General features: G+C 37.9%; 1 pseudogene; it reads left to right on the forward strand.

Annotated features, from left to right (window-relative positions):
- Window positions 1-1,871: 1,871 nt before the first annotated feature.
- The window catches only part of LOC112396984 (DNA topoisomerase 2-binding protein 1-like), a 101,027-nt pseudogene continuing 86,188 nt past the window's right edge, over window positions 1,872-16,710 (forward strand).

Here is a 16,710-nt window from a genome sequence, read left to right on the forward strand (position 1 = left end):
GAGGGAAAAGCCTGGTGGAATACGCAGGAACCTCCCAGACCCAAGTCATAGAAGCAAGACGCCTACCCCCAGGAACTTCTGCCCAAAAGTTGGAGCTGATATGCTCACCTGAGCCTTAGAGCTTGAGCCAGGGAAGATCTTAAATGTTATGCTTACTGTGGAGAGTAAACAGGTAAAACATGGCTTAAGCATATTGAAGCTCTTAGAAGCAGCACAGCTTCTAAAAAAGGTGGCAGTGATTCATTGTAGGGGGGTCACCGAAAGGCAGATGCAGAGATAATAAAGAGAAACAACAAAGTGGACACAACTGCCGAAAGGGTGGCTCTAGAACCAGGAACTTGGCAACTACTCCTCATGCCTTGAAGACCAGTCCCATCCAATTATTCCCCAATCTACACCAAGGAAGAATTAGACAAATCTCCAAAACGTGGCTTTAAGAGAGATCTAGGAGGCCATGGGTGGCTAGTTAATGAACATGGGCAATACTTCTTTCCCCCACCTGCAGCTTGTCAAGCCATCAGGGAGGCTCATCAAGGAACTCACTACAGGAGGGAAGACCTATATAACTGGTTAGTTGAGGTCATGTTAGCTCCTGGCATGAAAAGTAACAACCCCAACATAAGAGGCCCCCTGATAAGGCCTATTCAGACCAGAGGGACATATCCTGAGAGGACTGGCAGATTGATTTCACTGTCACACCGAGAGCATTGGGCAATATCAGGTATCTTTTGGTGCTAGCAGCCACATTTTCTGGGTGGATAGAAGCATTCCCCACTAGAACTGAAACAGCAGCTGAAGTGGCTAAAGCATTACTAAAAGAAATAATCCCCAGGTTTGGGCTCCCAGGATCCCTAGAAAGAGATAATGGTCCATCATTTGTGTCTCAAGTGACTAAGTGGCTAATGAGTGCCCTGGGCATAAAATGGACTTTGCATTCAGCCTGGAAACCTCAATCATCAGGGAAAGTAGAGAGATCCAGTCAGACTGTGAAATAGGCCTTACCCAAGCTATGACAGGAAACTGAAGAAAATTGGATTCAGTTACTTCTGATTGCCCTGCTCCACATGCAGTTAGCCCCAAGGGGTTAAAGCTAAGTGCTTTTCAACTCATGTATGGTAGACTCATTCCCCAAGCCTGAGAGAAGGGACACCTTAACCCCCCCTTGAAATGGAACAACTCAGTATGCCCTTCACGTAGGAGAAACCATGAAAGCTCTCATGGAATATGGTAACAGGGTGCTGGCACGCACTAACTTGGCCTTACATCCCCTCCAGCAAGGAGACTGGGTGAACCTAAAACCCTGGAAAACCAGTGGCCTGCAAGACCAGCCCACTGCTAAGTGGAGCAGACTCGACTTGGTGATCCTAACCACCCACTCTGCCCCCAAAGCTGCAGCGGGTCACTCTGTGGGTGCTTCACACTTGAGTGAAGAGCATCCCAACCTCCGGAAGACAACCTGGGGCAACAAACCCCCTTGACTACTCTCTCTGCCCTGAAGCTTCTCTTCTAAAAAAACAACAAAAGTGTGACCAGGGAGATTCTGGCCAGGGCAGTGAGCCTCCACATCAGGGCACACTTTCGCCTACAGACAAAAGACCTAGAAACCTGCATTTTTAGCAAAAATTTGACATGTGACCACTATTCTCCTGCTAATATCTGGTCCATGAATCTTAAATTATCTGGTGTCCTTTGTCTCCAGAAGGTTAGAGAAATGGTGGTCGCTCAGCAATAGTCAGGGCTGAGACCCGATGATAATCAAACACACGTAAAGGCAGCTGGGGGAAGTTCCACTCTACCCACGGCTATAACACCCCAAATCAGCAGAAAGCAGTTTCAGAAGACGGACCAGTGCCCCTCAGCTCCTCTCAAGGATGACGAGCAGGACAAGAGACCAAGGAGGTAAAGCCCATTAATAATTCCCGGGGAATAAAAATAGAATCTCGGTAATAACATAAAGTCTAACCTTTTTTTTTTCCTTTTCCTTTTCGCTTCATCTAGATTCACTTGCTCCTAGGGTGCCACACAGGCTTTGTCTCGGCGCTTCAGTCCAGAGTTCTTAGTCTAAAATGGCTGCACCGACACAGCTCCGGGGCTGCGTGGAGACGTGCTGCGTTGCACACTGGGAGCCGAGGATCCGGAGCCTTGAGCAGCGTAGGTGCGCCCCAGCTCCAGGAGAACTCGGCCCCGCCGGGAACTCCGCCCTGCCCCGCCCCGCCCCGCGGGCAAGAACCCTGTAAAGCAGCCCTGCCCACAGCCTTTCAAGGACAGTCTGGCCTCAAGAGGTCAAACTCAAACCTCTCTCTCTCTTTTTTTAAAATAATTTTTATTGGAGTAGCTTTACAATGTTGTGTTAGTTTCACGTATACAGCAAAGTGAATCAGTTATACACACGTACATATATCCACTCTTTTTAAGATTATTTTCCCCATATAGGTCATTACAGAGTATTGAGAGGAGTTCCGTGTGTTACACAGTAGGTCCTAATTAGTTATCTATTTTATGTATAGTAGTGTGTATATCTCAATTCCAATCTCCCAATTTATCCCTCCCCCGACATTCCTAACCCTAAGGCTCTCTCCGTTCTTTAATCAAAGAATAAAACTTCCCTTTGCTTCTGAACTGAACTCGATCTCATTCTATTGGGTCAAATGACACCAAGCAGGAGGACCCTTGTTGGGGAAGAGTTGGTAACAAAAAGAGTGTGACTTCTAATACCTCTCTTCAGGATAGCTACATGATTTATGGGGCTCTATGCATCATGAAAATGCAGCATCGTTTGTTTTTAAAGAGATTTAGAAATTCAAAATAATAGTAGAACATTAACACTGGGCCCTTCTAATCATGGGGTCCTCTGCAATTGCATAGGTCACTCATCCATGAAATGGCCCTGTCTTCCCATCCTTTACGTGTAAATTGTGGAATTCATTAATCAGGAGATGGGGTTTCTTTCTTTTTTTTTTTTAACTTTTTATTTTATATGGGAGTATAGCTGATTAACAATGTTGTGATAGTTTCAGGTATACAGCAAAGGGACTCAGCCATATGTATACATGTATCCATTCTCCCCCAGACTCCAGGAGATGGGGTTTCTAATGCAGCCACAAAAAGAAATCTTGACCTTTTCACTTGTCAGTCAAGTGTGCTCTTGACCCCAAGAGAGTCTGAAGAGACCTAGGCCTTGTCTGGGTCTTGATCCAGGTTTGTATAATTCAAGGAAGTGAGAGTAAGAGGAGAGCCTCTTCTATGTTCAGAAAAGCAAATCATAGAGAACCAAGAAGGGCTTACTCCACAGGCTCATAAGACCTCTTTCTCTTTCTGACCAAGCAAAATAGTCCCTTGGGCAGATCTGAGTGATGGAAGAGCAGCAGCTATCTTCTCAATGCTTCAAAAAATAGTTCCTGCTTTGGGGCTGCACAGTGTGTGCTATCAGGAGAGAAATATCCCTTTTGTGTATTTACAGATTTTTGTCCACTTACCACATTGGTTTTACCAAAGATTGGGCATTTGGTAGTACAATTCTTCCTTGCCAGGTGTGGGACACAGGAGAGACTCAGCTCCAGGACTGCTGGGGTTCAAGTGTTGGTGTAGAAGTTAGAGAATGATGTTTATTCACTCCTCTCTTCTCTCCAAATTTTCAGTCAACTGAGTAATTTCAGTAAGAATCAATAGGAATCAAAACGTCAGTGATTTTGAACATTTCTATAAATGCTGAATTGAAGGACTTGGTTTGGACTGGAGATTAAAATCAAGTTTAATATTATTTTCCTCAAAAATTAACTTTTGTGCTTGCATGTGGCAAGATTTGGTTCTTCATAGCAGACATTTCTCAAACGAGCCATATGGAAGGTACTATCATCTCAGACTCTTGTGTCCCCAAAAGGGCCAAAGAAACCAAGAGATGTGTGATTTTAACAAAGAGAAATATGAACAGAGGTGTGGCTGACAAACTATGTCCCTATTACTGACACATCCAATGAATAACGAATGGAAGAGGTAAGGCTTGTTCCCATTAAAAAGGATGAAGTTCCAATTTTATGGGATGGTAGGAATCTGGGGAGAAAGAAAAAATATCTGCTGAGTACAGAGTGGCTCTATCATTTAGCTTAAGCCACATAGCCAAGCATCTGTGTCCTACAAAAAAAGGAGACTCGCCTTGCCTTGCCTTTCTTTTCCTGCCCTTCCCTTCCCTCCCCTCCCCTTTTCCCTTTCCTTCCCTTCCACTTCCCTTCCAATTCCCTTCCCCTCCCCTGCCCTCCCTTCCCTTCCCCTCCCCTCCTTCCCCTTCTCTTCCCTTCCCCTCCCCTCCCCTCCCTTCCCTTCCCTCCTTTACCTTCCCTTTCTTCCCCTCCCTTCTCCTCCCTTCCCCTCTCCTCCCTTCCTTTCCCTTCCCTCCCTTTCCCTTCCCTTCCTTTCTCCTCCCTTCCCCTCCCCTCTTCTCCTTTCCTCTCCCCTCCCCTCCCTTCCCTTCCCCTCCTTTCCCTTCCTTTCTTTCCTTTACCTTCCCTTCCCTTCCCCTCCTTTCCCTTCCTTTCTTTCCTTTCCCTTCCCTTCCCTTCCCTTTCTTTATTTCAGCTTTGCCATTGTAGCATGAAAGTAGAGCCTATAGATAATATGTAAACAAATGACGCATTATTTAAATAACAGACTGCAGGCCAGGGTTTGCTGATCCCTGTTCTAGAGCTATCACAATGACTCAATTTAATCAAAATTTTCTTAGAATTTACAATAGAATTGTGAATTTTCTTCACATTCTGTCGGTTTATTTTTTATCATGAAAAACATTATCAAATAATAAAACTGTCATAAATTTTAAAGACTTTTTTTTGAAAGATATTTGATGCAGGGTATTTTTTAAAGAATTACCAAAATATGGGGGTAAAGGAAACAACCAAAATCTAGATTTTCATCATGCCAGGCATTTTGGCTGAGAAACCATTTAGAAAATGACTTTAGCAGAGAAGTTGGTATAATGAATTAATACATTTACACTAAGAGCAATAGTTTCATGACTAAACTGTTATTTCTCTTGCCATTTGCAAAACTTGCCATTTGCAAAACTTGCTTAGGGCTTCGTTTTTGACGCAAATGGAAAAAGGATTTACCTCCATGGCTCCCACTGACATTAATGGAACCCTTTCATCTATTTTGCCATACTCTGCTTAGAAATTTACATTTTAAGGCTTATATTTACAACTCTAAGTATGTGCTGTGTGCTTGCCTTAGGGGGGAAAAGAAAATCAGACATAAACTGAATTTGCTAACTCTCTGATTATCATTAAAATAATTTCTGTGAAAATTTGATGTATTAATTTCTTCTTCAGAGCCTACAATTCCAGGACATAGTTTCTCTTATTTAGACTTCCTTCTTCAAAGTCAAATGAAAGAAAGTTGAGTCAAATTCTCTTTTGGTTCTAATCCCTCAAGAAGAAATACTACTTCTTCCATTTAAAGAATAAGAAGCGTACAAAATTTAAGATACCCTCAGGTTTTAGATAAATTAATTTCTTTAATATGTCAATTATAACAAATGTGTGTCAGGAATATCTTGAAATATAAGTATTTTAAATCCAAAACTGCACTTTTAAATTAAATTTCTGAATCCATATCAAATCAGCAACATTAGCACAAATTCAAATTCAGTAGGTATTATAAGTTGAGACCTTATAAGTGAATAAACAAAAATCTACACCTCTGAAGTAATACATACGATACCATTGAAATTGTGCCTACTTAAGAATATTGATTAAGTTGGGGAAAAGTAGCCATGGTAGATTGTTGTTATTGATCAAATATTTATCCCCTTTCGTTTGAAAGCATCATACCTACCCATTGACATGTCTTTTTTTTTTTGCAGTTCGCGGGCCTCTCACTGTTGTGGCCTCTCCCATTGCGGAGCACAGGCTCCGGACGCGCAGGCTCAGTGGCCATGGCTCACGGGTCCAGCCGCTCTGCGGCATGTGGGATCTTCCCGGACCGGGGCACGAACCTGTGTCCCCTGCGTCGGCAGGCAGACTCTCAACCACTGCGCCACCAGGGAAGCCCTGAAATGTCTTTTGTAGTGCCTCTTTAGGAAGTGGTATACCTCTTTACCCAACTGATATTGGGCTTAGTCACATGGTTTATGTTGGCCAATAGTCATGAACACATGTGACATACACAACATTTAAGTAGAAGCATTAAAAGCTACTATGTTTCCATCATCTGCCTTGCACTTTTCCTATGCTACAAAATCAGCATGTACAGTATCAAGGGTGCTGGATTTGCAAATCATATCTACAACCAATCCATAAAATATGACATATTATATGGGTGAGAAATAAACTATCTTACTAGACACTGAAAATATGAGGTTATTTGTTGCTGAGGCGTTACACAAAAAGACTTATCATATTATCATTTTAATAGGTAAGATATTTCAGTGGCATAAGTTACTGAAATCATATAAACTAAAGAAGAGAAATTATTAATAGTATTAATAATAACGGCCACTTACTGTCTATTCGTATTTGTTTATTCTAGGATTTTCCTAGGATCAGATAGAGGACACCCATATTGCTCAACACTCAGTATTCCCTGTAATAAGTGAAAAATCGCAATTTTTTTTCCTACCAGAATTGTACAGGATTTTTATCTTTGAAAATGTGTCTCACTTGGCTTTAAAATAGTGCCTTAGATTGGTAGCTATCCTGATCTACAACTGTCCTTCCAGAAAGGAAAAGTATTTTATAACAATATTAAAAATGTCAACATTTATCATAAAAGAAACATATTCCCTATGTGGATTGTTCTTATTTTGTACTTATAAAATGATAGTTATAAACACTCAATTTTATAACATAGGCCTTAGATAATCCACTTTTTCTATCCTATTTAAAGATGAAGATATGGGAGTTAGGCAGTTAAATGACTTGCCTAAGATTAAGAGTGCCAGGCCTAGACATACATCTTCAAATCACTTTTCAATCATGTTCATGTGTAATTCTTTATTGCCATTAGTAATTTTGTTTCCAATTATTTTTTAAAGTTTTTAAAATATTTATTTACTTGAGAACACTTAAGAGTAGATTTACCCTCTTAGATTTTTAAGTGTATAATATAGTATTGTTATCTATAGGCACAGCATTATACAACAGATCTCACTTGTTCAACTGAAATTTAATTCACATTGATTAACAACTCCCATTTCTCCTTATCCCCAGTCCCTACCAAGAAGCATTCTATTATTTGCTTCAATGGGTTTGACTACTTTAAATGCCACATAAGTGGAATCCGCAGTATTTGTCCTTCTGTGACTCCCTATTTTACTTAGAATAATACCCTTAAGTTTCATCCATGTTGTTTTATAGCTGACTGAGGTCAAGTAGTTTTTTCCTCATTTTATTCTGGGAATTTTATGGTTTCAAGTCTTAAGTTTGCCTTTTATTCATTCTGAGTTGATGTTTGTGTATGATATAAGGTATGGGTCTAATTTTATTCTTTTGCACCTGGGTATACAGTTTTCCCATTATCATTTATTGAAAAGACTATCTATTCCCCATTTTGTATTTCTGACATGCTTGTCAAAAATTAGTTGACTGTATACTTATGGGTTTATTTCTGAGCTGTTTAGTGTGTTCCTTTGGCCTATATGTCTATAATATTATCATACTGTTTGGATTACTATAGCTTTGTGATATAATTTGAAATTAGGAAGTGTGATGTTTCCAGCTTTGTTTTTCTTTCTCAGGATTGCTTTGGATATCTGAGGTCTTTTGTGGTTCCATATGAATTTTAGGATTTTTCTATTTCTGTGAAAAAATGCCATTAGAATTTTGATAGGAATTGTTTTGAATCTGTAAATCACTTTGGGTATTAGAAATATTTTAACAATATTAATTCTTCCAATCCACAAACAAGGAGGTATCTTTTCATTTATTTGTGTCTTCTTCAATTTCCTTCATTAAAGTTTTGTAGTTTTCAGTGTATGGATCTTTTACCTTCTTGGGTAAATTCATTCCTAAATAATTTATTCTTTTTTATGCTATTGTAAATGGAATTGTTTTCTTAATTTTTTTTTTTTTGGATAAAGGAAATAGTTACCAGGGAGATCAATATCCTTAAATAAATACAAAGTAATCAAGAGAAAAGTATTGAGGGACAGGGAATAGAAAGGAAAAGACTGATAAAAAGGAAGATGAGAGAGCACTAAGGCAAACCTCACTTATTTTAACACATCACTTAGGGGTGAACTACCTTAATAATAATAATCATACCAACAATTTATGCATCAGGTATTGTTACAATGACTTTACACCTCTATTAACCCACCTAACTGTGCACCGTTATTAACACAATATTATTCATGGTAAAAATAAGAATGAAAAATGTAAATACATTTAATAAATGTTAAATTTTTATACACTTAATAAGCTTTAGAAAGAAGTATCAAAATTGAATTTGTCTAAGACTCTGTAGGTCTTAATGATGAAATTACTGAACTAAATTCCTTCCTTATAAATGCCAGGGAGAAAAGTCCTTCAAATAATACACTTATGGAAGCATATCTAAGCCATAAAGCTACTAGACTGTTTTCTCTGCCTCTTTGTCCCTCTCTTATTTTCTATTTTACTTAATTTAAGGTAAATTATCAACACATTTCCACTCAAATAAACATATTCTTTTTTAATGTCAAGAGGGCAAGTGAGAAGTTTAATAAGTGAATTACAGCTATGTACTTACTTTCAATCCACGGCTAATTTTAAACTATCTACATTTTTTTCTTACAAACTTTAGCTGAACAACTACATAAAGATTCTTTAGATTAAGGATACTTCTAAGCTAGTTGGTGTGTGAAAGCTGTATGAGCAACACAAGTTCACATGTATTGTCACCTAACTTCATATGTCTGGAGACAATCATACATGTAAACAAGCAGTTTGACAAAGAGACCACAGGAATTGCAGAAAGAAAGCTATGAATTACTCTATTGTTCATAACCACTGTCTGTAACTACATCTCCATGACATTTTCTTGAGTAAAGAAAAGTCTCTTACAGACATGAGCTTTTATAAATCCATTAAAATATCTTGCAAGCCGCTGCCTCCATTTTCCAAATACTTTCTCCGTATTCCTGGGGGCTTGAGGTATATTTTTTACCTGACTTCCAGGTGCCTTAAATAATTTCGGACATTTTCAAATGCAAAGATCAAGCTTTAACTTTCATTTTATAATTCAGATATAACTTTACAGCTTTATTTTCTTTAAAAGAAAAACTTATTTCTTTGTTCAAATGGCCCGTGAATGATAACTATGTATGATCTATCTTGCACATGATCTGGATTTGCATGGTTATATCTCTGCAGCTTGGCATGTATGTTTACATTTCACCATCACTGCCTTTTGAACAAATGTCTCTGATTAGTATAGCTAGGTACACAGATGACGGACTACATGGTGGAGGTGAAAAGGAGAACATTATTTTTTCACAATGTACTTAGAACATGTTACATTATCTCTTATTGTTCTACTCTTAAATTTTGCTAACTCATTGAGCGGCATTTTTACCAGAGGAACATATCAGTCCCCAAACTTTCAGTCTGGTTATCCTGCTGAGACACAATTTTACGCACACTATTTACAGTGTGGTACATTTTAAGATTGATATGTTCCTTTAGGAAAAAAAAAATCCACCTTCCACCGTAGTTTAAAATGCAAAACTGGATCGAAACTGTGTGTTACTTTTACATACTCATGTATGAAAACAATTGTCTACCAAAAGTATAAAATGGATGGCTAGTCTATGTGTTAAAGCATAGAAATGCATATTCAGTGTTTAAGGGGTCTAATTTACTCTTGTTTTAGAAAATCACTAAGCAAAAAGTGTCAATTGAAATGCTCACCTAAATGGTAGCAGACGGAAGGTTGGTATACATTCGTTTTATGGCTTTGTAATGTTTAAAACATAAACCTTTGCAAATCCCTATGTTCTTTTTGACAAGGGCTATTGAAAATTATATATAATTCATTATCCTTAGTTTAGGCACAATTGTAATTCTATGCAATGATGTTAGTGTAAAGTAAGCCTAATTTCAACATCTAAATGTATATGTTATATTATTGTTTTATTGAGGTAAAATTTATATACCATAAAATTTTTCCATTTTAAAAATATAGCTCACACACTTTTAGATTAGGGACGTTTTCTGTTGGCTATTTTTTTTTTTTTTTTTTTTGCCATGTATGTAGAAAACTTTCTTGTTTCTTTGGGTATCATGTAATTGTTTTTTTGGAAAACTGGACATTTTTGTAATATATTTTAACAATTCTAGTGTCAGATCCCTTCCTCCAAGGTTTGTTCTCAGATAAATTTATTAAAATAAATATTTATTTTTGTTGTTGTTATTTTTCTTGTTACTTCTGTTTGTTTAGCCACTCTTCTGTATGAATTCTGTATATTGTGCATTGTCTGTGGTACACAGCATGGAGTTTTCCTTTTTTTTTAATATTTGCATTAAAAAAATTTTTAAGCCTGGCTTCCTGGGTTCATTGGGTCACTATAATTTAGTGGTCATTCATTAATTGGTCAGGAAATTTCCTTAAAAGCCTTGATTTCCATCTTTTGCCAAAGAGTTCTCTGCGTGAAGGCACACCTTTGAACTTCAGGCAGTTTATAAGCCAGCTTTAGCTTTCACTTCTTGCTTGGGTATGGCTCAAGGTCAGCCAGTGGTCTTTTCCTATCCCAGTTCTATCCTGGAAATGTGTACAACCTTTTGCCTATGCGTAGCCTTCTAGATCTGCAGGAATACGTTGAAGCTTTGTAAAGTCCCCTGTGATTATCTAATTCATTACTACCTTCTTTTAATGTTTTGGGGGGAATGCTGGGTTTTTGTTTACCACAACAGAAATCACAGCCTTAAACATCCATGATGTTTCAGGGTGATTGCTATACTTTTTAGTAATGCCCAGGAGATAGGGCTTTTTTTCCCTTCCTACTGAAATGAGCTGTGAGTCATGTCAAACAGCCACATATCTTGGAAACGGAGTTCAATGGAAAAATTCACTGCTAATGGGAGGTGGGTCCTATAATTGAGATCCAAAAGAGGTTAGCGCTCCCCATTGGCTGTGAGTCTATCAGTTTTCCAGAGCTACTGCACCTGAGAGATGGGGTAGGAGGGAAACTGAAAGGCCATGGGAATAGACCCAAGTTGAAACACCACAAGCAATGCTCTCTTACAGAGGTTCAGTAATTTTTCTTGAATAAAGGATTTTTCAATTTATTCTGTTTCGTTGGTTAATTTCCTGAATGCTGAAATAGTTAATTTCAGTGTTTCGACAGTAATTTCATTATTTTCCTGGGAGGACAACTTACTCGGGTCCTCATGTTGCCATTCTGGAAGTCCATCTCCTCTGCTGTATTTAATGTCTCTGCTGACTATTGCGAGGAAATTAGTGATTAACCATGGTTTGGAGGGAAGGATACATACTTCTAGGCTTTGATTTTTGCTTCACTCTCAGCTTGTGTAACTTTTTGCTTGTGTTAGAAAGAGAAAGAAACAGAATGAAAAATACCCTTTAAACCTGCAAGGGAAAGATGGCAAATTTCATCGTGGGACCAGCAATTGTTTATGAAACTGAGCTTCCAGGCTATAAACGCTAAATTATGAGAGGTTAGAAATATTTTAGTTTTAAAAGTCTCCCTCGGGGCTTCCCTGGTGGAGAAGAATCCGCCTGCCAATGCAAGGGACACGGGTTCGAGCCCTGGTCCGGGAAGATCCCACACGCCATGGAGCAGCATGTGCAACATGTCAACATAAGCCCGTGCACCACAACTACTGAGCCTGTGCTCTAGAGCTCACGAGCCACAACTACTAAGCCCGTATGCCACAACTACTGAAGCCCGCCCGCCTAGACCCTGTGCTCCGCAACAAGAGAAGCTACCGCAATAAGAAGCCTGCGCACCTCAACAAAGAGTAGCCCCTGCCTGCAGGAGCTAGAGAAAGCCCGCACACAGCAACCAAGAATACCTCAATAAGAAGCCTGCGCACCTCAACAAAGAGTAGCCCCTGCCTGCAGGAGCTAGAGAAAGCCCGCACACAGCAACCAAGACCCGACGCAGCCAAAAATAAATAAATAAATAAACAAATTAATTAATTAATTTTTAAAAAGTTTCCCTTTGTTCTCTTTCCTCTGCATATGTATGGAAATTTTTTTGCATTCTTTCCTGATCTCCTCTGGTTAATTTGTTTGCTTTACAATAAGGTTAAACTCGCTTGCAAATGCAGACCTTGATAACAGAAGTGCTCATTCTGGTACCAAACAATATGAGACAAGAAAAAAGAGATGGGCCAACAAGAAGGGATCATTTGAACTTGGAAAATGTGAGAAAATAAATTGGCCTAGAAATGCAATTGAGCTTACTCTTTCCCATACTTAAGTTTGGTGTAGGAAGTTCTCTGGAATTATAATAGAAAATTAATATCATATTGATGTTATATACATGTTAACATATCATTATGCTTATGTAGACTTAAGTATACTTGAGCCTAATGGTAACAAATTGTATATAGCTCTCATACCATATTGTGGTCTCAATCATTATTTTTTCTCTATTTATAATGTATTGAGGTAAAGAACATTTCTGTATGTTTATAGAACCATTTCTGACACATTTTATTTTCTCAATCAGTGGCAGATAAATAAATTAGGTGGACACCTTCAAACTACTCAATCATGATTCTGATAGAGAATAAACCTTTATTCATTTTGGTTAACATACTTTTAAGGGCACTCAGCAAAATTCCATAATTATGTTACCAAATGGCCAAATTTAAACACTATGCGGTCACAAATATACACCTGATGTAGTGTCACATTTCCTCACAGCTTATTTGATTCTCTCTTCCTACAAAGTCATCTAACACTTTGCCTCTGTTGTGCACTTACATGTCCAAGATAATTACATCCACATACTAATTTTAAAGACCATGTGTGTCTTATTTCTCAATGAACCCTAGGACATATGACCCAATGCACACTGAATAATGATTTTCAATTATTGCAGTGGATATGATTATCATATACCTATTTAGATACTGTTAGATACTTCCTCCAATATAATGTAATTTACAGTTGTCCCTGGTATCCTCTGGGACTGGTCCTAGGACCCACCCCACCCCACGACAGATACCAAAATCTGAGGATGCCATTATATAAAATTATGCATAATATTTGCATATAACTTATTCACATTCTCCCCTATACTTTAAATCATCTCTAGGTTATTTATAATACTTAATACAATGTAAATGTTTCATAAATAGTAGTAAATACAATATAAATCTTATATAGATAGTTACCAGTGCATGGTATATTCAAGTTTTGCTTTTTGAAATATTCTGGAATTTTTAAAAAATATTTTTGATCCAAGGATGGTTGAATCCATGGATGCAGAAGTTGTAGATATGGGGGACTGATTGTATTTGTAATCAGAAACTTACAGAGTTGTTTTAACTTTTTCCCAGGCTTTATTGAGGTATGATTGACATAGAATATTGTATATGTTTAAGTTATACAAGGTGTTGATTTGATTCATTTATACATTGCAAAATGATTACTACCACAGCATTAGTTAACACCTCCATCCAGGCACACAAGTACCATTTCTTTTTTGTGGTGAGAACATTATAAAGATTTACTCTCAGCAACATTCAAGTATGTAATACATTATTATTAGCTATAATCACCAGGCTGTACAATAGATCCCCAGAACTTGATAATCTTATAAATGAAAGTTTGTACCCTTTGACTGATATCTTCCCATTTCACCCAACCCCTGGCCCCTAGTAACCACCACACTACTGCCAGTTTCTCTGAGTTTGGTTGTATTAGATCCTACATATAAGTGATATACAGTATTTGTCTTTCTCTGACATATTTCACTTCGCATAATACCTTCAAATTTTATTCAAGTTGTTACAAACGGCAGGATTTCCTTCTTTCCCATGGCTGAATAGTATTCCATTGTACATATATCCTACTGCTTTTTTGTCTGTTCATCTGTTGACAGATACTTACATCGCTTCCAATTGGCTTTCACAGATGATTCTGCAAGGTACACTGGGTTGTAGATATCTCTATGAGATATTGATTTCAATTCCTTTGGATATATACCCAGAAGTGGGATTGCTGGATCACACGGCAGTTCTATTTTTAAAAAAATTTTTAGGAATATTCATACTGTTTTTCCATAAATGTCTGTACCAATGTACATTCCCACCAACAGTGCACAAGAGCTCCCTTTTCTCCATATTCTCCACAACACTTTTGTCTTTTTATTGCTAGCCATTCGAACAGGTGTGAGGGGATATACCACTGTGATTTCGATTTGCATTTCTCTGATGATTAGTGATGTTGAGCACCTTTTCTTGTACCTGATGGCCATTTGAATGTCTTCTTTGGAAAACTGTCTATTCAGGTCCCATGCCCAGGATTTAATCGAGGTTTTGTTTTTGTTTCTGCAATTGACTTTTTTTTCTTTTTTTAACATCTTTATTGGAGTATAATTGCTCTACAATGGTGTGTTAGTTTCTGCTTTATAACAAAGTGAATCAGCCATATATATACATATACCCCCATACCTCCTCCCTCTTGCATCTCACTCCCACCCTCCCTATCCCATCCTTCTAGGTGGTAACAAAGCACCGAGCTGATCTCCCTGTGCTATGTGGCTGCTTCCCACTAGCTACCAATTTTACATTTGGTAGTGTATATATGTCCATGTCACTCTCTCACTCATGCCAGCTTACCTTTCCCCCACCCCGTATCCTCAAGTCCATTCTCATGTCCGCATCTTCATTCCTTCCTGTCCTGCCCCTAGGTTATTCAGAACCTTTTTTTTTTTTTCAGATTCCATATATATGTGTTAGCATACAGTATTTGCTTTTCTCTTTCTGACTTACTTCACTCTGTATGACAGACTCTAGGTCCATCCATCTCACTACAAATAACTCAATTTCGTTTCTATTTATGGTTGAGTAATATTCCATTGTATATATGTGCCACAACTTCTTTATCCATTGATCTGTCGATTGACACTTAGGTTGCTTCCATGTCCTGGCTATTGTAAACAGAGCTGCAATGAACATTGGGGTACATGACTCTCTTTGAATTATGGTTTTCTCAGGGTATATGCCCAGTAGTGGGATTGCTAGGTCATATGGTAGTTCTATTTTTAGTTTTTAAAGGACCCTCCATACTGTTCTCTATAGTGGCTGTATCAACTTACATTCCCACCAACAGTGCAAGATGGTTCCCTTTTTTCCACACCCTCTCCAGCATTTATTGTTTGTAGATTTTTTCATGAAGGCCATTTGACCTATGTGAGGTGATACCTCACTGTAGTTTTGATTTGCAATTCTTAAATGATTAGTGATGTTGAGCATCCTTTCATGTGTTTGCTGGCAATCTGTATTTCTTCTTTGGAGAAATGTCTATTTAGGTCTTCTGCCCATTTTTGAATTGGGTTGTTTGTTTTTTGATATTGAGCTGCATGAGCTGCTTGTAAACTTTAGAGATTAATCCTTTGTCAGTTGCCTCATTTGCAAATACTTTCTCCCGTTCTGAGGGTTGTCTTTTCATCTTGTTTTTGGTTTCCTTTGCTGTGCAAAAGCTTTTAAATTTCATTAGGTCTCATTTGTTTATTTTTGTTTCCATTTCTCTAGGAGGTGGGTCAAAAAGGATCTTTCTGTGATTTACATCATAGTGCATTCTACCCATGTTTTCCTCTAAGAGTTTTATAGTGTCTGGCCTTACATTTAGGTCTTTAATCCATTTTGAGTTTATTTTTGTATATGGTGTTAGGGAGTGTTCTAAGTTCATTCTTTTAAACATACCTGTCCAGTGTTCCCAGCATCACTTATTGAAGAGGCTGTCTTTTCTTTATTGTATATTCTTGCCTCCTTTAAAAAAATAAGGTGACCTTATGTGCGTGGGTTTATCTCTGGGCTTTCTATCCTGTTCCATTGATCTATACTTCTATTTTTGTGCCAGTACCATACAGTCTTGATTACTGTAGCTTTCTAGTATAAGTACAGGAGCCTGATCCCTCCAGTTCCGTATTTCTTTCTCAAGATTGCTTTGACTATTTGGGGTCTTCTGTGTTTCCATACAAATTATGAAATTTTTTGTTCTACTTCTGTGAAAAATGCCATTGGTAGTTTGATAGGGATTGCACTGAATGTGTAGATTGCTTTGGGTAGTATAGTCATTTTCACAATGTTGATTCTTCCAATCCAAGAAGATAGTATATCTCTCCATCTGTTTCTATCATCTTTAATATCTTTCATCAGTGTCTTATAGTTTTCTGCATACAGGTTGTGGTCTCTGTAGGTAGGTTTATTCCTTGGTATTTTATTCTTTTTGCGGCAGTGGTAAACGGTACAAGTGTTTCCTTGATTTCTGTGCATTAATACTGTATGTGCTACTCTACCAGATTCACTGATTAGCTCTTGTAATTTTCTGGTAGCATCTTTAGGATTCTCTATGTATAGTATCATGTCATCTGCAAACAGTGAGTGATCCCTTGGTTATTAAGTAGTGTATTGTATAGCCTCCATGTGTTTGCATTTTTTACAGGTTTTTTTCCTCTAATAGATATATAGTCTCACAGCACTGTGGTTAGAAAAGATACTTGATGGGATTTCAATTTTCTTAAATTTACCAAGGCTTGATTTG

The sequence above is a fragment of the Neophocaena asiaeorientalis genome, unplaced genomic scaffold (assembly GCF_003031525.2).
Source record: "Neophocaena asiaeorientalis asiaeorientalis breed wild unplaced genomic scaffold, Neophocaena_asiaeorientalis_V1.1 scaffold139, whole genome shotgun sequence".
Taxonomy (NCBI): domain Eukaryota; kingdom Metazoa; phylum Chordata; class Mammalia; order Artiodactyla; family Phocoenidae; genus Neophocaena; species Neophocaena asiaeorientalis.